Below are 7706 nucleotides of genomic sequence, written 5' to 3'. Positions count from 1 at the left end.
AACTTTCACTTCTGGAGGACTATCTGGTAGAATACATCAGAGCCTTCAGAATGTACATATTCTGAGTGTCTAAACAGGTCCTCTAGGGGCAGGATGCCTTCAGGGAGATCAAGAAAAGCCAGGTGGGATGTCCACTGTGCAGCAGACAAAGAATGTGAACTAATGTGGGGGGCCAAGGCAAGTTCTGCTGTGTCCTCCAGAAACTGTAACACCAGGCACAGTGTCTGGCATGGAATGCCACCCAAGACCACCTTTGCCCCCCAGGTAAGTGATGGAGCTGGAACCTTATACACCAAAGAAGGACAAGGAGGCACCTCTCTGACCCCTTCCTGCTGCAGGCATCTGAAGCAACCCAGGAAGTCAGGGAGGGTCAGAGGGAGAGAAAGGATGAAGGAAGCAGAGTCAGAGTGGAGCAACACCAGAAGGTCAGGGTCCGCTGTGGTCGTCTTTGAAAATGAAAAGGCCACCAGCCAAGGAATACAGGCGGCCTCTAGGAACCAGGAAAGGTGAGGAAGTGAATTCTTCCCCAGCATGCCAAGGAGGAACACAGCTTTGATGACACCTTGATTTTAGAGACCCATGTCAGACTGCCGACCTGCAGAACTGTAGCATAATAATTTGCATCATTTAAAGCCACTAAACTCGCAGCAATCTGTGATGGCATCAACAGGAAACTCCTGCCCCGCCAGCTCTCTCCCCTGTCCCAGAAACCCCAGCGGACTCAGAGGCACAGGCTCTCCATGCCAGGCTTCAAGACCACCAGTGCTCCGTGTGCTGACCCTGCCCCTCTGTGGATAATCAGGAAGAGGTTCCAGTCAGCCCATGGGGAGTTCAGAGTTCTATCCCAGGCCCCAGTGGGGAACAGGCCTGCCAGCTGCTGCATGTGGAAAAGAGCACTTGTGCTTTGGAGTCTGAAGGGCCTGAATCCAAATCCTGAATTTGCCCTTTACTAAGTGTGTGACTGTGGACAAGACACTTAACCTCTTGCTGCCTCAGTTTCCTTCTGTGCAAACTGGGGAGAGTGGTACAAGCCTTAGAAGACTGTTTGAGTAAACAAGTTCACACAGGTAAAGTGCTTAGAACAGTGCCTGACACCTAAAAAATATGCCCAAAAATGTGAAAAAAAAATAATTAAAAATAAAAAGATAAAAACAAATGCCAGGCATTTAGGTTCTGGATGTAATGCACAACACGATGACTATCACAATATAGTGAATATTCGAAAGTCACTAGGAGAGGACTAAAAGTTCTCAATATAAGAAAAAAGTGTGTGACTGTGAAGTGATCGACATTAACTAGACTGATGGTGGTGATCATTTCCCAATACACACATATATCAAATCATTAAGTCATTTGTCTTAAACTTATACAATGTTATATGGCAATTATGTCTCAACAAAACTGGGAAAAAAGAAATAACTTATATTTATGCTCTGGCTGACCTGCCTCTTGAGAAATCTGTATGTAGGTCAGGAAGCAACAGTTAGAACTGGATATGGAACAACAGACTGGTTCCAAATAGGAAAAGGAGTAAATCAAGGCTGTATATTGTCACCCTGCTTATTTAACTTACATGCAGAGTACATCATGAAAAACGCTGGACTGGAAGAAACACAAGCTGGAATCAAGATTGCTGGGAGAAATATCAATAACCTCAGATATGCAGATGACACCACCCTTATGGCAGAAAGTGAAGAGGAACTAAAAAGCCTCTTGATGAAAGTGAAAGAGGAGAGTGAAAAAGTTGGCTTAAAGCTCAACATTCAGAAAACGAAGATCATGGCATCCGGTACCATCACTTCACGGGAAATAGATGGGGAAACAGTGGAAACAGTGTCAGACTTTATTTTGGGGGGCTCCAAAATCACTGCAGATGGTGACTGCAGCCATGAAATTAAAAGACGCTTATTCCTTGGAAGAAAAGTTATGACCAACCTAGAGAGCATATTGAAAAGCTGAGACATTACTTTGCTGAGGTCCGTCTAGTCAAGGCTATGTTTTTTCCAGTGGTCATCTATGGATATGAGAGTTGGAGCGTGAAGAAAGCTGAGTGCAGAAGAATTGATGCTTTTGAACTGTGGTGTTGGAGAAGACTCTTGAGAGTCCCTTGGACTGCAAGGAGATCCAACCTGTCCATTCTGAAGGAGATCAGCCCTGGGATTTCTTTTGGGGGGGATTGGGGGCAGGAGGAGAAGGGGACGACTGAGGATGAGATGGCTGGATGGCATCACTGACTGGATGGCCGTGAGTCTGAGTGAACTCTGGGAGTTGGTGATGGACAGGGAGGCCTGATGTGCGGTGATTCATGGGGTTGCAAAGAGTCAGACACTACTAAGCAACTGAACTGACTGAACATAAGGAAAGTCAAGATAATAGGTACCTGAATCAAGGCTAGAGAGAAAATTTGTGCACATCTGTATTACCTATTTTTAAGCTGCTTTTCCAAATTTGCCAGGGTGAATCTTCACTCACACTCTCAATTAATTAGTGCCACTTCTAGCATAAGCAAACCATAAAAGTTCATTTTCTAACAAGAATGTAATAAAGTTTCTGATTGGCATCGTGTTCTTTGATAAATTTATGCCACAAAGGAGAAAATATTTAAAATCAAATCAACAAATAGTTAATGAGAATAATATGAGGAAGGCATAGAGTCCAGCTGAGAATGCTTCATAACTTAAACTATAAATTCAACTTTCTTAAGAATAACAGTTACTTAAAGAATTTCATTAGCAATTATACAGGCAAAATGATTTGACTCACAAACTGCTCATTGATCCTGCTGGAATGCAGTTCTTTGAAGGCTGTCTTTTTGGCTTAACCATCTTCTCAGATTCTACTAATACACTAAAAGAGGCAGTAATTGAAATTATAAAACATGTGCTCCTGAACTGCCTGGAACACCATCTGAACACTCTGGACCCTATGGTCCATAGGGTTGCAAAGAGTTGGACATGACAGAAGCGACTTGGCAAGCATGTACATCTTCTTTGGATATACTCATGTGACAGGGAGAGAGTGGAAGACAGCAAACTCTCTGATGTCTCTTCCTGTTGTGTTTAGTTGCTAAGTTGTGTCTGACTCTTTCATGACCCCATGGACTGTAGCCCACCAGGCTCCTCTGTCCATGGGATTTTCTAGGCAAGAATACTGGAATGGCTTGCCATTTTCTTCTCTAGGGAATCTTCCTGACCCAGGGATCGAACTCACATCTCTTACGTCACCTGAATTGGCAGGCAGGTTCTTTACCACTGAACCACCTGGGAAGCTGATGTCTCTTCTTATAAGGACATTAATCCCATCATGAAGGCCTGCCCTCTCATGACCTCCTCTGAACGTAACTACCTCCCAAAGTCCTCACCTCCAAATACCATCGCATCGAGGGTGATGGTTTCTTCGTGAGAACTGTGGGGAGGTGAGGACGCCACACTTTGGTCCACAGGCAGGCAGATGCAAGATGTAGGCAAAGAAGAGTCTTGGAATGACAGTGTATGTTTCGGCAACACCGATCCAAGTCAGCCCTTTGGTCGTCCTCCAGCTCTCGCCGCGACGTCTTCCACACCAGGATGAAGTAAACGCGATTACTGCCGACAGCTCGTATGTCTAGCTCTCTAACCATGGTTTCAATGTGCTACCTCCAAAGCGTGTCTTCTATACAAAGGTGCAGCTTTGTAGTTAAACAATTACATCTTGAAGTGATGTAACAGAGAAGAACAAACCTGACTCCATATTACAGCTATTCCTTTAGCTCCAATCTTTGTGCTCTGTTACCTGTGCTTAGTCCTGCTGGTTCTGCAACTTTTGTAAAAATTTTTTTTTAAAAAAAGGAGGGGTTGCCTGTGGCCTGAATGTGCTGCCCAGCTGGCGCTAGTGGTAAAGAACCTGCCTGCCAATGCAGGAGACTTAAGAGATGCATGTTTGATCCCTGGGTCAGGAAAACCCCCTGCAGGAAGAAAAGGCAACCCACTCCAGTATTCTTGCCTGGAGAAGTCCATGAACAGAGGAGCCTGGTGGGGTACAGTCCATAGAGTTCCACAGAGTCAGTCACAAATGAAGAAACTTAGCACACAGGCTCCCATATCCTGAATTATATAGAACAGTCCATTCTCAAGGCTCTGACCTTTAACGGTGCAACACTTTCCCATTCATATAGAGATAAAATGTTGCAGAACAGAGAATAGCATTTGTCTTGTTTATAGGAACGTTGTGACCAGACCTACCTGTGTACAGATGCAAAAGCAAAGAATTCTAGCACCTAAGAGTGTGCAACTTTATAAAAGAAGCCTGAATTCTAACTCTTGGGTTCCAGTGCACCATCTTCTCAGATGGATGGCTTTCTGAGGAAAGTTGCTGTTCCTTGAACTTGTCTCTAGATTTTTTTGGCTTGTTTTGTGAGAAGTGAAGGAGAAGGCAATGACACCCCACTCCAGTACTCTTGCCTGGAAAATCCCATGGACAGAGGAACCTGGTAGGCTGCAGTCCATGGGGTCGCGAAGAGTCGGACACAACTGAGTGACTTCACTTTCACTTTTCACTTTCATGCATTGGAGAAGGAAATGGCAACCCACTCCACTGTTCTTGCCTGGAGAATCCCAGGGATGCTGGAGCCTGGTGGGCTGCTGTCTATGGGGTCGCAGAGTCGGACACGACTGCAGTGACTTAGCAGCAGTAGCAGTAGCTGTGGGAAGTGAAGGAGATGGGAATACCAGACCACCTGACCTGCTTCTTGAGAAATCTGTAGGCAGGTCAGGAAGCAACAGTTAGAACTAGACATGGAACAACAGAGTAGTTCCAAATAGGAAAAAAAAAAGTACATCAAGACTGTATATTGTCACCCTGCTTATTTAACCTCATGATGCAGAGTACATCATGAGAAATGCTGGGCTGGAGGAAGCACAAGCTAGAATCAAGATTGCTAGGAGAAATATCAACAACCTCAGACATGCAGATGACACCACCCTTATGGAAGAAAGTGAAGAAGAACTAAAGAGCCTCTTGATGAAAGAGAAAGAGGAGGGTGAAAAAGTTGGCTTAAAGCTCAACATTCAGAAAAGTAAGATCATGGCATCTGGTCCCATCACTTGATGGCAAATAGATGGGGAAACAGTGGAAACAGTGGCTGATTTTATTTTGGGGGGCTCTAAAATCACTGCAGATGGTGACTGCAGCCATGAAATTAAAAGACACTTACTCCTTGGAAGGAAAGTTATGACCAACCTAGACAGCATATTGAAAACCAGAGACATTATTTGTCAACAAAGGTCTGTGTAGTGAAGGCTATGGTTTTTCCAGTAGTCATGTATGGATGTGAGAGTTGGACTATAAAGAAAGCTGAGTGAGAAGAATTGACGCTTTTGAACTGTGGTGTTGGAGAAGACTCTTGAGTGTCCCTTGGACTGCAAGGAAATCCAACCAGTCCATCCTAAAGGAGATCAGTCTTGGGTGTTCATTGGAAGAACTGATGTTGAAACTGAAACTCCAATACTTTGGCCACATGATGCGAAGAGCTGACTCATTGGAAAAGACCCTGATGCTGGGAAAGATTGAGGGCAGGAGGAGAAGGGGACGAGAGAGAATGAGATGGCTGGGTGGCATGGACATGGATTTGGGTGGACTCTGGCAGTTGGTGATGGACAGGGAGGCCTGGCATGCTGCGATTCATGGGGTGACGAAGAGTTGGACACGACTGAGCGACTGAATTGAACAGATACAAGCTCGCTGCATGCTAAGCTGTCCATGGGATTCTCCAGGCAAGAATACTGGAGTGGGTTGCCATACCCTCATCCAGGGGTTCTCCCTGATCCAGGGATAGAACCCTTGTCTATTAGGTCTCCTGCACTGGCAGGTGGGTTCTTTACCACTAGAGCCACCTAGGAAGCCCTGTGCGAGCTTGGGACTTGGTGAAAATGTCTGCAGAGATTGAGCTTTCTTGAATTGATAGCTCTACAGAGAAACCAAAAGCTAGGTAGGAATATGACTTTCTTACCAAACCTCACTTTTTAAAATATTCTTATTTTTCTTGAAATGGAAATGGATAGGATAAAGTTTCATAAGCCAGGGAAAAGATGCAGTTTATGATTCCTAAGCTAAAATATCACTGTGCAGAAAAGAGAAGTAAATGATGAATATCCACAATGATCATTTTTATGAAACCTTAGTTTCCAGAAAATACTGAATTTTATTCAGGATTAGTCTTTTTTTTAAAAAAAAAGGAAAGGGTAGTTATTAATGGCAGAGATTAACTGGAAATGTTTATTTCTGTGCTTTATTCTGTATAAACACAATGTGATTATGCTTTCTGTTATGAATTTCAGTAAAACATGATTTAAGACTACATCAAGGGTGCCATTAAAATGTGAATATTAACTTTCCAATAATTTCTAGAAATTGAAATGGAATCTGTTTGGCACTAACATGACATTTTGACACCAATGAAAATATTTTATGTAGTTATGTAAGGGATAAAAATAAATGTTTTATAAAAACTTATCCAGAAAGACTTATAACTAGGAAAAACAATCATAATTAACAAGATTTCATAAAGTACACAGCAGCCAAAGACAACTTTTAGACCAGCTGAAAGTGATGAGGTCATTGCTGGTCCTAAGTTCATAAGATCTGAGCACCTGTAGAGATTCTTTTTAAAAGCACTTAAAAGAATTAATTTTCCAACCATGGACAGGCTGATGGTCTCCCTCTTTTATGTGAGTCTGTATTGTGCCAAACTAATGGAATTGAATGCATGCTTCAACTTTGCTAGCAGCTGTTCCTATGGTACAGAAGTAAACGTGTAAACCCTACCCGAACCAGCTGGAAAAAAAGATATGAATCTACTATTTCTGAATTTATTATGGAGCCTAGATTTTGTTTCCAGGATAGAATGTGTCCAAAGCAACCAAATTTAAGAAGAGAGTTGTGAAATCATCCAGTAGATGAGTAACCACCTTGACAATTCAACTGGCTAACGCAAACAGAACTGTATTGGCAGGTAAACCACTGTTTACTGCACTGGCTATGCAGTATTGAATTCTTTTTAACATTTTTAATCAAGATTATTATAGCATGAGAATATTAACAACAGCAGTGTCAGAAGGACAAAAACTAGTTTTGTCAAGCATACATGTGCTCAGTCGTGTTCTGACTCTTTGTGACCCCATGGACTGTAGCCCACCAGACTCCTCTGTCCATGGGATTTTCCAGGCAAGAATACTGGAGTGGGTTGCCAATTTCTAAATTTACAAGGTATACTGAGGATATACCTATAACAGAAGATGTTTCATTTACATGCTTATCTTTTGATTCTATATTTATTTTCATAAAAATATTAAAAATTACACTTCTAAAGCTAACCAAATACATACACACACTTTATATATATATATATATATATATATATATATATATATAGTTTCAGTTTGCTCTTTAAGCAGTTTTAGGTTCACAGAAAATTGAATAGAAAGTACAAAGTTTAAATATATGTAATGTATGAAACTGAAGCTGAAGCTCCAATACTTTGGCCACCTGATGCCAAGAACTGACTCGTTGGAAAAGACCCTGATGCTGGGAAAGACTGAAGGCAGGAGGAGAAGGGGACAACAGAGGATGAGATGGTTGGATGGCATCATTGACTCAACGGACATGAGTTTGAGCAAGCTCTGGGAGATGGTGAAGGACAGGGGAGCCTGGCATCCTGCAGTCAGTGGGGT

This window comes from Capricornis sumatraensis, chromosome 1, assembly GCF_032405125.1.
Source record: "Capricornis sumatraensis isolate serow.1 chromosome 1, serow.2, whole genome shotgun sequence".
Lineage (NCBI taxonomy): Eukaryota > Metazoa > Chordata > Mammalia > Artiodactyla > Bovidae > Capricornis > Capricornis sumatraensis.
Note: the sequence above shows the minus strand (reverse complement) of the source record.